Here is a 16,680-nt window from a genome sequence, read left to right as displayed (position 1 = left end):
GCCATTTTGAATGATTAATAGCAAATTCCTCCCAGTCATTAGCGTCAATGCTGCCACACCTCAAGGAGAGCTGTAAAGTGTCTTCGGAGAATTTTCATGGAATCATAGAATCCCTACAGTGTAGAAGGACATCCATTTGGACCATCAAGTTTGCACCCATCCTCTGAAAGAGCACCCTAACTTGGCGCAATCCACCAGTTTGCTCCCACAAGTACTGAAAGACATGCTTGTTAGGTGAATTAGACATTCTGAATTCTCCCTCAGTGCACTCGAACAGGCACTGTAGTGTGGCGACTCGGGGATTTTCACAGCAACTTCATTGCAGTGTTAATGCAAGCCTACTTGTGACACTAAGAAAGATTATTATTGCGTACAAACTCCATACAGACAGTTGCCCAAGGTTGCAATTGAACCCGGGATACTGGTGCTGTGAGGCAGCAGTGCTAACCACTGTGCCACTATGCTCTTTGCCTTTCTCTGAACATTAGCCATTGGAAAGCTGAGAAAACATGACCTGGCCCAAGGGACACCTTTTGGCCATCTGGACACTGCATGACTTTGAGGTGCATGTCTGACTTCAATCCCTGTTGCTTGTAGACTGCCTACAAATCATTGAACAAATATATCAAATCATGCCAATGTGGCATTGATTGGCAGTAGTTTAACATACACCCACTGAAAGGTGAATGCACTTCATGTTGTAACATTCTCTGTTAATGATTTTGTGATTCTGTGAATTGATTATGGGTGTGATCCAATGGCTGAGCTGGAGAAACAACTCGACACAGCATAACATGGTCGTGAAAGCCGGAAGACCCCGCTCCTGAGATCTGCCCGGCTCGCGAGATCCAACACAATCTCGTGAGTCGGTGCGATGTAAATCCCGCCCATTGTGGACGGGATCATTTATGGAAAATCTGCATATTAGAGCGAGATAGTTAGTCTCACTCTAATGTGCAGATTCTTGAGATGCCTGTGGCTTTGGGATTCACCCCCTTTGCCTCAAAGACATTGGGTGAGTGCCGTTCAGCACTGGTCCCCACAAACGGGGACCAGATGGAATGGCAGTCATGGGGGTCTTCCACGGGATTGGAGAGTTGAAACAAACCTGTTGGACTTTAACCTGGTGTTGTCAGACTTCTTACTGTGCCCACCCCAGTCCAACGCCGGCATCTCCACATCACTGCTGGTGCCAGCCTGGCCCTTCCACCTTGGTGCCAGCCTATCACTGCCACAGTGCCTACATGGCATTACCAGCAGGCACTGTCACTGCCAAGGTGCAAGCTGGCATTTTGTGTGCCTGCCTGATCGGCCCAGCGGTGCCCTGCGTGGGTGTGGGGGAGTGCAGGAACCCTCCCATTGTGTGGTCGGGATGGAGGGGTGAAATCAGGGATCGCTTCGGAAGCCTCCGAGATCGGGTTGCCATTTTTAACTCGCGTCCTGATCTCTCGCTACAATGGTGAGTTCCGGCAAGCGGATCTCCCCACTGTACAAAACAAGGCGAGGCCACACGTTCCCCTCTCACGCCCTTTATATAACGCGGGTTCCATTGCATAACCATGTGTTTCTCGGTACTGCGAGCATCAGGAAACACACGGTTAAATGGGCTCGCTATGGGACTTTGTTCCCTTTTAGGTGAATCGCACCCTATGTATTTGCCTACATTATAAAAGTAACATATTCATGTGCAAATGCTTTGTATAACTTGAATTGTAAAAGTGTATGTTATTTACAGTGACATAAAATCCTAAAATGTCAATTCACAACAAAATGGACAGTACCTTGCTCGAAAAATAACGGTATGTTAATGATACGTGCTGTTATTAATGTACAGATTGGCTAAGCAATATCATGTACTTACAGAGTGAATTTCAAAAATCTCCAAACTTTACTGGTCAATTTATATGGCTCCACCATTAATGTTGTACAATGGCATCTCAGGGCTGGTTTAGCACAGGGCTAAATCGCTGGCTTTTAAAGCAGACCAATGCAGGCCAGCAGCATGGTTCAATTCCCAGACCAGCCTCCCCGAACAGGTGCCGGAATGTGGTGACTAGGGGCTTTTCACAGTAACTTAATTTGAAGCCTACTTGTGACAATAAGCAATTTTCATATCATTTCTTTTTCATCTTTACCCTACCCCTATTTTTATAAACTTCCTGGATGAGCACATTAACTGTCCATTAAACTCTTTGCAGAAAGTTGTTTTGCCAAATTTTCTGCAAAATAAAACCTGTTAAAATGATTGCCTTCAAGGGTGCAATGCCAGGTGCTGGTTTTAAAATGTGGGATTTCATGGTTCCTCAAAACAAATTACTCACGTTCTGTTTGGTTCAGTAGCCAGCTTAACTGTTAATAGGTATCAATCGCTGAAGATATGCTCGCTGTCAATCTAATCTGTTTATTTCATACTGAATTCTGTATTTTCTCCATTATTCCTGTGTTGACCTTTTCAAATCAGGATAAATTTTGTTACAGTGTTGTTTTGGCTTTTCTGTTGCTCAATGATTTATAGTCCTTGTTTTGTATATTGACGTTTGTGTCAACTTTGATAGCTTATAAACAACAGGGAGCCAACATTTTGATATACCTGCATCACTGTCACTCGTATGATGGGAAAGACCCCATGGTCCGCCAAAATGAATGCTGTCGACCCTGTCCGAACTGTGAGGACATTATTACAGCGAGGCCAGGCCACAAAGCCCAGAGTGTCAGAACGGCTTCATCGTATTCAGCCATCGCCGGCGCGGTAGAAGGTTCTCACACAAAGAGAGCAGCCCAAATTTTCCCAGCTCACAATGGAGCAATCAACCAATCCCTGCCCTGGAGATTTTTACCAAGCTTATTTTGGCCAGATTATACCTGATCTGAGCATCTGTAAATTTGATTGTGTCTATCAGCAGGCGTACGGGGTGGCCTTTCCTTGCAAACCTCTTGACTCTGAGGTGACTGGCAATGGATCCTCTGATGGCCCATCCACCAGAATTTCCCAACCTCCTTTCCAAAGGGCAGAATTCTGGTGGAACACTTTCCGTCCCCCTTTCCACATCCCGTTCCCATACCAGCAATTCTCACGATGGTTCCAATGTAGAGTGGCATTTTGGGTTCCAGATGCGTGTGGAATTATCTCTTGAGGAATCCAGCCAGTCAGTGTTCCTCAACTTAGTAAATCGAATACTTTCAAATTTGTACTTAGTACAAAAACTCATTAAGCCTCCACTGTACTTAACAGAAATCTGCATTAATACTTTTCAAATTCTTTGCAGATTAATTGGTGAGAACTTGAAAAATATTGATTGAAATCTAAACAACCTCCTTTTCGTTCAAGGTGTGTTTTGTTTTCAGTAAGGGAAATGGATATTACTATCTTAAAAATGTCATAGCAAAGTATTGAAGGCACGATTAGTATTGAAGTTCAACATTTAACTTTGTTATGAATCATGAAATTTGCATGCAATGAGCGGGATTTACCGACCACCCCACTGTGTGTTTCTCAGCTGGGGAAGCAGCTCGCCAGTGGGATCTACCGGTCCCGCCATTGCCAATGGAATTTCCAGTTGACAGCACCCCTTGCCGCTGGGAAACCAGTGTGCCAGCGTGGGACTAGAATTTTCTGCCGACGTGAACAGCGGTAAATTCCGCCCAGTATATTCAGATTATTCTTATGTATGCTGAATTAGCTGGTCCAAGAACAAGATTGGCAAAGATCTGACACCCATTTAAATGGGCATTAGGTCTTTGAGAGATAATGTTAATTAGCTTTAGTTCTGACATAGTAAGCCATTGTGTTGCCATAGCTCCAGAACAAATATACTGCACGAGAAACTAAATGTCAAATGTGATATGCAAGAATGGACACTCTTGACCTTTGTAGCGCAACAATTACTCACAAGTCGAGAAGTGATGAAGTCAATCGAGGCTTTATTAAGCAAGGCTTGTTCCCCCGCAGCTCAGTTACAGAATGTGGCTGCTGGGAGAACCCGGGCTCTTATACTCCGCCTTGCTGGGTGGAGCCAGCAGGCGGCAGATACAACCAGGACCCAGTGCCTGTCTGCCAATAGCCTCTCGGCTTCACAGGTACCGTACTACCCCTAATACATACCACCACATTCACCCCTTGTTAAAAAGGAACCCGGCGGGGTGGTGGGTCGCATGGTGGTAGGGGTTTACAAGGCTGGTCCTGGAACTAATTACATACAGGGGCTATGCATTCAGCTCAACATTTAACTATTTACAGGTGTTGTCAGAATTATTTACAGATTTTTGTCACATGGATTCCACGAGTCGAGCGGGTGCCCTGGTCGTCCTCGTCGATCGCCTCAGCCCCGGTGGTGGTACAGGTGCTGACTCAGGCACTGTCGTCTCTGGGAGTGTTGCGCTGTTTGTCCCTGTTCCTTTACTCCTGGGCGGGCACGGGATGAGGACTGATCCACCGGGAAGGGAGCGGCCGTGTGGTGCGCCGTTGGGAGGGAGGGGGTGTTTGGTGTTGGGGGGGGGGGGTGGTTCCGGCGGGCGCCAGGTCCCGCAGGGAGACCGTGTCCTGTTGGCCGTCGGGGTACGCCACGTAGGCGGACTGAGGGTTTGAGTGGAGAAGGTGAACCCTCTCGACCAACGGGTCCGATTTGTGCACCCGCACATGCTTTCGGAGCAAGATGGGTCCTGGGGCTGCCAGCCAGGTCGGCAGCGACGTTCCGGAGGAGGACTTCCTAGGGAAGACAAGGAGGCGCTTGTGAGGCGTTTGATTAGTGGTGGTACACAGCAGCGACCGGATGGAGTGGAGGGCATCCAGGAGGACTTCCTGCCAACGGGAAACTGGGAGATTTCTGGACCGTAGGGCCAGTAGGACGGTCTTCCAGACCGTACCGTTCTCCCTCTCTACCTGACCGTTCCCCCGGGGGTTGTAACTGGTCGTCCTGCTCGAGGCAATGCCCTTGCTGAGCAGGAACTGACACAGTTCGTCGCTCATGAAGGAGGACCCCCTGTCGCTATGGATGTACGCGGGGAAACCGAACAGTGTAAAGATGGTGTTGAGGGCTTTAATGACTGTGGCCGCGGACATGTCGGGGCAGGGGATGGCGAAAGGGAAACGGGAGTATTCATCCACCACGTTTAGGAAGTACGCGTTGCGGTCGGTGGAGGGGAGGGGGCCTTTCAAATCCAAACTGAGGCGTTCAAAGGGACGGGAAGCCTTTATCAGGTGCACTCTATCTGGCCTGAAAAAGTGCGGTTTGCACTCTGCGCAGATTTGGCAGTTCCTAGTGGCTGTACGGACCTCCTCAACAGAGTAGGGGAGGTTGCGGGACTTCACAAAATAGTAGAATCGAGTGACCCCCGGGTGGCAGAGGTCCTCGTGGAGGGCGGTCTACTTGTGCGTTGGCACATGTACCGCGGGACGGGGCATCGGACGGCTCGTTCAGCTTTCCGGGACGATACAAGATCTCATAGTTATAGGTGGAGAGCTCAATCCTCCACTTTAAGATCTTGTTGTTCTTGATTTTGCCCCGCTGTGCATTATCGAACATAAAGGCTACCGACCATTGGTCAGTGAGGAGAGTGAATCTCCTGCCGGCCAGGTAATGCCTCCATTGTCGCACAGATTCCACTATGGCTTGGGCTTCCTTTTCCACTGAGGAGTGGCGGATTTCTGAGGCGTGGAGGGTCCGGGAGAAAAAGGCCACGGGTCTGCCTGCTTGGTTGAGGGTGGCCGACAGAGCTACGTCGGAGGCGTCGCTCTCGACTTGGAAGGGGAGGGACTCATTGATTGCATGCATCGTGGCCTTTGCGATATCCACTTTGATGAGGCTGAAGGCCTGGCGGGCCTCTGTCGACAGGGGGAAGGTAGTGGACTGGATTAACGGGCGGGCCTTGTCTGCGTATGGGGGAACCCACTGGGCGTAGTACGAGAAGAAAACCAGGCAGCGTTTCAGGGCTTTGGAGCAGTGGGGGAGGGGAAATTCCATAAGGGGGCGCACGCGTTCGGGGTCGGGGCCTATCACTCCATTACGCACTACGTATCCCAGGATGGCCAGATGGTTAGTGCTAAAAACGCATTTTTCCTCGTTAAGGTGAGGTTCAGGGCGTTAGCGGTCTGGAGGAATTTGCGGAGGTGGGCATCGTGGTCCTGCTGGTCATGGCCGCAGATGGTTACATTGTCGAGGTATGGGAACGTGGCTCGCAGACCGTGCTGGTCAACCATTCGGTCCATCTCCCGTTGGAAGACCGAGACTCCGTTCGTGACGCCAAATGGGACCCTTAAAAAATGGTAGAGTCGCTCGTCTGCCTCGAAGGCCGTGTACTTGCGGTCACTCGGGTGGATGGGGAGTTGGCGGTATGCGGACTTGAGGTCCACGGTGGAAAAGACTTTGTATGTGCAATCCGATTGACCATGTCAGATATGCGGGGGAGAGGGTACGCATCTAGCTGTGTGTACCTATTGATGGTCTGACTATAGTCTGCGACCACCCTCTGCTTCTCCCCGGTCTTCACAACTACCACCTGGGCTCTCCAGGGACTATTGCTGGCCTGGATTATGCCTTCCTTCAGCAGCCGCTGGACTTCAGGCCAGATAAACTTTCGATCCTGGGCGCTGTATCGTCTGCTCCTAGTGGCAACGGGTTTGCAATCCGGGGTGAGGTTTGCAAACAAGGAAGGCGGTTCAACCTTGAGGGACGCGAGGCTGCAGATAGTGAGTGGGGGTATTGGGCCGCCGAATTGGAACGTTAGGCTCTGGAGGTTACATTGGAAATCTAACCCTAAGAGAGTGGGAGCGCAGAGTTGGGGAAGGACATAAAGCCGATAATTCTTAAACTCCATCCCTTGCACCGTTAGGTTCGCGATGCAGAACCCTTTGATCTCTACGGAATGGGATCCCGCTGCCAGGAAAATCTTTTGGGTGCTCGGACGAATGGAAAGAAAACAACGTCTTACCGTATCCGGGTGGATAAAACTTTCCGTGCTCCCAGAGGCGATCAGGCATGGCGTCTTGTACCCGTTGACCAGCACCGTTGTTGTTGCCGTTTGGAGCGTCCGGGGCCGCGATTAGTCCAGGGTCACGGAAGCCAGTCGTGGTTGTTGCATCGCGGCGTTTTCTTCAGACCCCGTGGAGCCGTCTATGCTGGGGTACTTGGCTATCAGCCAAGATGGTGGCATCCATGGATCGCACGCGGTCGGGGGCGGACAAAATGGCCACCCCCATGGATCGCAGGTGGTCGGGGGGTCACAAGATGGCGGCGGCCATCCTCCCCGCGTGGTGTCCGGGACCCAAAATGGTGGCGCCCGCAGGCCGCACATGGATCATTGGGGGGGTTGAGTCTGCTGTCCCCCTTCTCCCCTGGAGATAGCGGCGACCCTCCGGGACTGGCACACCGCTGAGCAATGCCCCTTTTTGCCGCAGCTCTTACAGATAGCTGAGCGGGCCGGGCAGCGCTGCCGGGGGTGTTTCGCCTGCCCGCAAAAATAGCAGCGGGGCCCACCCGGATGGTCTGGTGCTCTAGCAGCGCAGGCGTGCGGGGGGGTTGAGGGTGGGGGGTGCCGGGGAGTCGGTTGTGACGGGGGTCCACGGAGCCCAAGGGGCTGCCGCACGGTCGGGGCCGTAGGCCCGGGCATTTTGTGAGGCCACGTCGAGGGAGGCCGCAAGGGCCCATGTCTCTGTGAGTCCTAATGAGTCTCTCTCTAACAGTCTCTGGCGAATTTGAGAAGAAGTCATACTTGCCACAAAAGCATCCCTGATTAGTAGCTCCGGACGCTCGTTTGCGCTCACCGACGGGCAGTTGCAGTTCCTTCCCAATATCAACAGTGCGCTGTAGAACCCGTCTAGCGATTATCCGGGGATTTGCCGTCTCGTCGCAAGTTGGTGGCGTGCGTAGACCTGGTTTATGGGCCGAATGTAGACTCCTTTCAGCATGGTGAGCACCGTCGGGAAATCCTCTGCGTCGTCGATGAGCGTGTAGATCTCCGGGCTCACCCTGGAATGCAGGACCTGCATTTTCTGGTCTTCCGTGGTCCGGCCGGGGGCCATTCGAAGGTAACCTTCGAAGCATGCTAGCCAGTGTTTAAACATGGCCGCCGAGTTTTCTGCATGTGGGCTGATTCGCAGACACTCCGGGGCGATCCGGAGCTCCATAGTCTTTTTAAGGCTGCTTAATAAATTGTAGCGCAACAATTACTCACAAGTCGAGAAGAGATGAAGTCAATCCAGGCTTTATTAAGCAAGACTTGTTCCCCAGCAGCTCAGTTACAGAATGCGGCTGCTGGGAGAACCCGGGCTCTTATACTCCGTCTTGCTGGGTGGAGCCAGCAGGCGGCAGATACAACCAGGACCCAGTGCCTGTCTGCCAATAGCCTCTCGGCTTCACAGGTACCGTACTACCCCAAATACATACCACCACAACCTTTCAGCAAACTCTTGTGGATGGCATGTCAATTTATCAATGATGCTTTAAACGGCATTCATTTATTGAACTGAATGCACAGCTGTTATCATTTTGATTGGAGAGTGTTTTTTGATATTCTGCAGGTTGGAATAGTCATGCCGCCATTGTGTTCTTTTGCTTTCTTTCACTCTTCAGTGAGGCTAGAATTTGCCTGTACAGTATAGGTGGCCCTCAGCCTCACACATTTCACAATAACCATCTTGACAGTACCTTTCAGAACATCAGAGCTGAAAAGACCATTGTTATCCAGGGTCAGTTAAGTTCCTAAACTTTTTAGCGCTGTTGCTTCAGGCTCCTTTAATAATATTCCTTTAAGCAGTTTCCTGATCAGTTTGACAGTAATGACACCCAACCTCTCATTCCGGTCCTTCAGAATCCCTGTCGTCAGTAAAACATGAAGGTCTCTGACATTTCAGATTTTACCTCCTAATATCTTCTTTGATATAGTACAGTCTTGGGCCTCAAGATTTATGCATTTGTGGTGTTTGGCCCTTTAAGGGGAACACAGCAGAGTAAGGGTCACCTGGCTTGAGGGGCCAATTAGGACGCAGAGTGGGTAATCACATCAGGGGGTGGAATCCTCTCCTCTTAGGCAGAAGACATGGAGGGGACGAGTCGCAGCTCTGCTGACTGCGGTAATGCTGTCCAGTTCTTTTTATTAATAAATCCTTTTGTATTTCTAATGAAGTCTGTGAAAGCGCATCATTACATCTGGAGACAAGGATAAAATTATCATGATGCTGCCTCTGGCCCGACACCAGTGAGTATCCTGTTTTAATCAAAGTCTGAGAAAAGAACAGTACTCAGCCCAATGCCGCTCTTTGGGCCAGAGCTGTGACTTTAAGTTTAAAAAAGTAGAAAAAAATAAAGATTTGCTGCAATTTTTTTTAAAAAGAAAAGGATACACAGAAAGAAGAAGAGCTTTAAGTAAAAAATAAAATGCCCACATCAGCTGCAGTGAGGTGTCCTGAAGCATGGGTAAAACAAGAGGCTGAAGCTGACAAGCTCTTGATCAGAGCAGAACCTGCGGGAGCTCTGTAGCAGCAATACCTGCACTGATGAAGTTCAATCAAGCAGAGAAGTTCTCAATCTTTGAAAAACAAAGTTTAAAAGTTTTTAAAAGATGCCCTTGGACCTCAAGAACATAGGATTTCCAAGTGAGATTGGCAAAAAAAATTGACACCTTAAACAAAGAAGAAAAAAAGCTCCAGAGATCACTGAAAGAGCTTTCCATCAGTAAAAGTGAAGTTTTAAAAGTTCAAAAAAGAACAGCCAGGCTTGTGCCAAAATTTCAAAAGCACGGGAAAAATACAGAGAAAAAGCTGGTAGCTGTTGACAGCTCAGTGGAAAATAAAATGAGAGTCTTAGGAGGTAATGCGTTTAAAGAGGTAATGCATTTAAGGTGGCTTAAAGTGTAACCACAAGAAGGAACAAATGGCTATGGACATGGAAATTGCAGACGACCCCAGAAGAAGGATAACTCTCATAAAATGTTCGAATGCAATGAAGACCTCAAGGAAAAGGCATGCAAGACCTCAAAGAGGAGGCAATGAAGAACTCAAAGAGGAGGGCAACAAAATACCGTAGAAGGAAGGCAATGAGAGAATTTCAGAATGGAAACAAGTCAATGCTTTATCAGAGACAAACCTGACCAACAGTGAAGCCAAAAGGGTTAAGTCCAAATAGAAATGAATGGTCCATTTGTGAAATGTCCAGTCGGAACATCATGGATTGTCCTCTGAAGAAACACAGAAACTAAAGACTTCAGAAGAAAGCAGGAACTATTGAACTATCCTTTAAAGGGGAATCAGCGAAAAGAATTAAAGCTCTTCTGAAGACATTAAAAACAACAAGATGAAATGACTGACAGCAAACATAAAATAAAATTGCAAAAATGTATAAAATGAAGTTAAGAACGAGGAGAGCTTAACGAGACAGTGTAGAATAAGGTGAACTCCATGAAAAAGCAACTAGAAAATAAGAATAGGTCAAGTGAAGAATTGAATGAGGCATATAAGAGCTTTAAGAAGGAAGTTTGACAATGAGAAATTAACCGAAGAGGTAAAAACACTGAAATTGACAGCAGAATCAGCAATTCAGACAGAGAAAGAAACTGAGATTATGTGCCAGAACTGAGATTATGTGCCAGAAATGGACATGCAAAAATGATCAAAGAAAAGGCTGCTGACTTGAAATTTTAAAACCTATCAATAAAAGTGTTTACGTTGAAACACACAAGCCTCAAAATCTTATCAATGGCCCATCCCTACTGCAACAATAAAAAAAAAACACATATTAAGTACATAATATGGAACTTCAGTAGTGGATCGAGTTAGATCCCTGGAATTATTGTCTCTGAGACTGGACCCGGATCAAACCAAGTAGACATGGAGGGATGGGTCATTTGTTGACATGTGGGCCACTTGAGGAGTAGAGAGACGCTCCAGCAGTCAGTTTTGCCATCAAAAAATGTTTTCGAACTCATAAGCAACAAAGTACCTCATCAACCTGTTGTAGACATAACGCATGTCTCCGTGGGAGCAAATAGTAATGAACTGCCTGTGCCTGTGCCATGATTGCAATTCCTGTTCATGTAGATCCTGTGGAAGCATCTCAGACTACAGAATTGTGCTAGCCTAAACGAAACAGAAAAATCTCTCAAAGACTTGGGGCGTCATTCTCCGACCCCCCGCCGGGTCGGAGAATGGCCGTTGGCCGCCGTGAATCCCGCCCCCGCCCCCGCCGAAGTCTCCGAAGGGAGAAAAGTCGGCGGGGCGTTAATGGCGCCGCTGCCGCGGAGAATGTCACGGGTCTGCGCAAGGCAGCCGATTTTCGGCCTGCCGATATTCTCCCTTCCGGATGGGCCGAAGTCCCGTCGACGTGATGACCGTTCACGTCGACGTCAATCAAACCTCCTTTTCTTCGGCGTGACCCGGTGCTCCAGGCTCACGCCGACCAGCGAGGAGGTGAGTGACGGCCTGGGGGGTTGGCTCTGGGCAGGAAATGGCGTGGCCGCAGACTGATTGCCTGAGGAGAGGTGTGTCTCGGCTTGTGTGTGTGTGCGGCGGGGGGGGGGGGGGGTTAGAGTAGGCTGGGCTCCGGGGGAGTGCCGGGAGGGGGTCCGTGCCGGGGTGGAGGTTGGGGAGGGGGTCCGTGCCGGGGTGGAGGTTGGGGGTTGGGGAGGGGGTCCGTGCCGGGGTGGAGGTTGGGGGTTGGGGAGGGGGTCCGTGCCGGGGTGGAGGTTGGGGAGGGGGTCCGTGCCGGGGTGGAGGTTGGGGAGGGGGTCCGTGCCGGGGTGGAGGTTGGGGGTTGGGGAGGGGGTCCGTGCCGGGGTGGAGGTTGGGGGTTGGGGAGGGGGTCCGTGCCGGGGTGGAGGTTGGGGGTTGGGGAGGGGGTCCGTGCCGGGGTGGAGGTTGGGGGTTGGGGAGGGGGTCCGTGCCGGGGTGGAGGTTGGGGGTTGGGGAGGGGGTCCGTGCCGGGGTGGAGGTTGGGGGTTGGGGAGGGGGTCCATGCCGGGGTGGAGGTTGGGGAGGGGGTCCGTGCCGGGGTGGAGGTTGGGGGTTGGGGAGGGGGTCCGTGCCGGGGTGGAGGTTGGGGGTTGGGGAGGGGGTCCGTGCCGGGGTGGAGGTTGGGGGTTGGGGAGGGGGTCCGTGCCGGGGTGGAGGTTGGGGGTTGGGGAGGGGGTCCGTGCCGGGGTGGAGGTTGGGGAGGGGGTCCGTGCCGGGGTGGAGGTTGGGGAGGGGGTCCGTGCCGGGGTGGAGGTTGGGGGTTGGGGAGGGGGTCCGTGCCGGGGTGGAGGTTGGGGGGGGGGGGGGGGTCCGTGCCGGGGTGGGTGATGGGAGGGCAAATGAGTTGGTCCACCTGGCCAGGTGCCAGCCTCCAACAGTTGGACCCATGCGGTCCATGCCACCTGGCTGGGGGAGGAGGGGATATGGGCAATGATGACATGTCGTCGTTCCCCTCCCCCCCACCAGGTCGTCATGTTTTCAGATCATCCAGCGATGTTGGCCGCCGTGGTGGCAGCCGCTCATGTCTATGTTGCCCTGGATGAGGAGGAGGAGGAGGAGGAGGAGGAGCGTGCCAGAGAGGCGGCGCAGGCTGCCGCAGAGGGGCAGGCGGCAGCTGCCCAGGCTGGAGGGACACCTGACCGACAGGACGAGGAGGGGGAGGAGGACGTCGCGGCCCCACGGCAACAGAGGCACCCGAGGGCGCCCCGTGTGTACCGGCCCCGGCAGTCATACCAGGACCTCACGGACCGGGAATGCAGGAGGAGACTCCGGATGAGCCGGGAAACCGTGGCACACATCTGCCACCTGCTGGCACACCTGTCACCGCGTGGCACTGGCGGGGGACACCCTCTCCCCGTGTCCGTCAAGGTTACGGTGGCCCTGAACTTTTATGCAACGGGGTCATTCCAGGCACCGAGTGGGGACCTGTCCGGCATATCGCAGACATCGGTGCACCGGTGCATCCGGGCAGTGACAGATGCCCTTTATGCCATGGCGCACCGCTACATCCGCTTCCCCGTGGACCGGGCCAGCCAAGATGCCTGGGCCGTGGGCTTCTCTGCCATTGCCGGGTTCCCCATGGTCCAGGGCGTGATCGATGGGATGCACGTCGCCGTGCGGCCACCTGCAGATAACAGGGCCGTGTTCACTAATAGGAAGGGGACCTATTCGATGAACGTACAGGTGGTCTGCGACCACCGCATGATGATCCTGCACGTCTGCGCCCGTCACCCAGGCAGTGTACACGACTCATTCGTGTTGTCGCGGTCATCCATCCCCGGCATGTACGAGGGACGCCATCCCCGGCTGAGGGGCTGGTTGCTGGGCGACAGGGGCTACCCATTGCGATCGTGGCTGATGACGCCTATACGGAGGCCACGCAATGAGGCGGAGAACCGCTACAATGATGCCCATGTAGCGACAAGGGGAGTGATAGAGAGGTGCTTTGGCGTGCTGAAGATGCGTTTCAGGTGCCTGGACCTCTCTGGGGGCGCCCTCCAGTATCGGTCAGATAGGGTCGGCCGCATCATTGTGTGTGCTGCGTCCTGCACAACATAGCCCAGCAGAGGGGCGATGTGCCGCAGGCAGAGGAGGGCGGAGTGGAGGAGCAGCAGGAAGAGGCCCAGTCCTCCCCAGATGAGGGGGATGGGGGCAATGGTCAGGGCAGACGGGGTAGACACAGACGGGTGGCTGTCCACCGTTACCGGCTGGCCCAGCGGGCACGGGACAGGCTGATAGCCGCCCGCTTCACTGACTAGATGGGCGTGGGAATCGGGTAGTATGGCCACAGACCGCACACCATGACAACAGCCGACCACCCACACCCCCCACCCATCCACCCACCCAGCACCCTCACCCCCCTCCCCAACCCCACACACCCCACCCGCATGCACACCACCCCCCCACTCCCAATTGCCGATCCACCGGCGGCACAACGGGCCGGGCTCACCCAGTTGCGGGTGGACGCGTGTCTATCGCAGGCCATGGAGAATGATGACAACCCGCCTCCGATGAGCTCCTGGCTCTACATCGTTGGACTATGTCTGACCCATGGCCACAGTACCACCATCCACCCGGACCATCCCTGCATGCGGCTGTGACACTGCAGCGCACGGTCCCGTCCTCTGCCCGGGGGATGTTGATGGCGGCCCAGGGGGAAGGGGGCAGACTCACCTGGGGCTGAGGTAAGACCACCCCTCACACACACACTTGCGCTCAACGTACATGACACCCCCGCACACATTGGACAGAGCACAAAGGCAGCTTCGGTAGGTGTAACATTGACTTTAATAACCAAACGAGTTCATGCATGTGCCCTAGCGCCTAAAACTCATCTGTGCCCTGCACCCGTGCCAACTTACTCAGTGTCTAATTGTTTGGCCTTACGGGCCCTTTGACTACGTCTACGTGGTTCCCCGGACGGTACAGCAGAACTGGAGGTGGACTCCTGTGATTCCTGCCCTCTGACACTGGATCCCTTTGGCGGCCGTTTCCTGGGGCGTCCTGGCCTAGATGGGCCAGGCTGCGGCCCGGGCGACTGGGATGGCGAGCTGCCAGCCTGTCCTGCCCGTTGCCCACCCGATGCACCTGGGACGGAAGGGGGGGAGTCCGAGGTGTCGCGGTGTTACCGGGACCTCCCCTACAGAGGGAGCCGGGACGGACCACACCACCTCCTCCTCCCTCGGGGTGCCCGATGGCCCCCAGGCCTCTACATGGGTGGGGGATGCGAACGGACTGGCCATCCGACGCGCCCCCGACATCTGGCGCTGCCAGTCCTGGAGGCCCGTGCTGGTATCGACAGGGGTCTGCAGGTTTGCAGCCATGGAGCCCAGGGGGTTGTCGAACCCTGTCTGCGACAGTGCGACGCCAGCTCGCACATGGCCACTGGCGCCGATGCCCTCAGCGATGGCCTGCTGAGACTGGGCCATGGCCTGCAGAGACTGGGCCATGGCCTGCAGAGACTGGGCTATGGCCTGCTGAGACTGGGCCATGGCCTGCTGAGACTGGGCTATGGCGTTGAGCGCCTCTGCCATCTGGCGCTGGCACTGGCTCATGGCCTCCTGTGAGAGGGCAGCCATTTCCTGGGCCACAGACGCCGCCTGCACGGAAGGCCCCAGGCCTCGCAAATCGTTCCCCATGTCTGACACCGTCGCACCCATTGCCTCCACCGCGGACGCCACCCGTGCGGTGTCAGCCTGGGTGGCACGCATGACCGGGACCACTCCCAGCTCCTGGACGCGGGTGGACTCCTCCACCTGCGACCGCAGCCGCCGCAAGCCACCCGTCACCCTATTCGCTCGTCTCCGTGTCGGTGGTTGCATCGGATCTATGTGTGGGTGTGGTAACTGCAGGAACCCGGGATCCATCTGGGCGGCAGATGTTCGCTTGGCCTGGGCTGCCCTCCGACCGCCCGGTCCCTCTGCTGCTCCTACCTCCACCTGCTGTACCGGGACGGCTGTGTTGTGCGCACCAGTGAGTGTACCAGACGCCTCATCACTAAAGTGCCCAACCGTGGTGAGTGTTTCTGCGATGGTGGATGGTGTTGGTGACAGCAGTGGCGTTGTGTCGTGCTCTTCGTCCCACTCTGAGTCCATGGCACTTTGGGGTGGGGGTTCGTCTCCACCCATCCACTCTGAGTCACTGTCCGGTATTTCGTCTTCCCGGGTAGGGGTGTCCTGGGTAGTGCTGTCCCGGGTAGTGCTGTCCCGGGTAGTGCTGTCCCGGGTAGTGCTGTCCCGGGTAGTGCTGTCCCGGGTAGTGGTGTCCCGGGTAGTGGTGTCCCGGGTAGTGGTGTCCCGGGTAGGGGTGTCCTGGATAGTGGTGTCCTGGGTAGTGGTGTCCTGGATAGTGGTGTCCTGGATAGTGGTGTCCTGGGTAGTGGTGTCCTGGCTCGGATGTGACGGGGGCCTGTGGCTGCCCCCCTCATCGCTGGGTGGTCGCTCCCGCACGTGACGGGGGTGTCGTCTCCCTGTTGCTCCAGGTCTCTCCGTCTCCCGTGGTCTCCGAGGGGCATCCTGCGGGCGTCGCATGCTGGAGGGTTCGGGTCTCTCCGTCTCCCGTGGTCTCCGAGGGGCATCCTGCGGGCGTCGCATGCTGGAGGGTTCGGGTCTCTCCGTCTCCCGTGGTCTCCGAGGGGCATCCTGCGGGCGTCGCATGCTGGAGGGTTCGGGTCTCTCCGTCTCCCGTGGTCTCCGAGGGGCATCCTGCGGGCGTCGCATGCTGGAGGGTTCGGGTCTCTCCGTCTCCCGTGGTCTCCAAGGGGCATCCTGCGGGCGTCGCATGCTGGAGGGTGCGGGTCTCTCCGTCTCCCGTGGTCTCCGAGGGGCATCCTGCGGGCGGTCTGCATCTGCGGGGATGGGTGCCTGGACGTTTGGTCCTGCGATACACAATGAAGCATGCATGGTTAGACATCAGGCAGTGATCAGGTGATACGGGAGAGGGGGATATAGGGGAGGGGGGATATGGGGACGGGCTGTTGGTGGCTCACTTGCTCGTGGGGCCCCGACCTCTGCATCAGCAACCTCCCGGTCCTCAGGTCCGCCAGCCAGTTCCAGGGCCCTTTCCTCGTGTACGGTCAGTGGCCTCTCATCAGCGGGCCCTCCTCCAGTCCTCACATGCTCCCTATTGTTGTGTGCGCGCTTCTCCTGGGGGGGGGGGGGGTGGTGGCAGGGGTAAAAGGCAACAGTGTTAGGCAGGTATATGAATGCACGCCATCGGTTGCGCGTGCATTGCAGAGGTTA

This window comes from Scyliorhinus torazame, chromosome 2, assembly GCF_047496885.1.
Source record: "Scyliorhinus torazame isolate Kashiwa2021f chromosome 2, sScyTor2.1, whole genome shotgun sequence".
Lineage (NCBI taxonomy): Eukaryota > Metazoa > Chordata > Chondrichthyes > Carcharhiniformes > Scyliorhinidae > Scyliorhinus > Scyliorhinus torazame.
Note: the sequence above shows the minus strand (reverse complement) of the source record.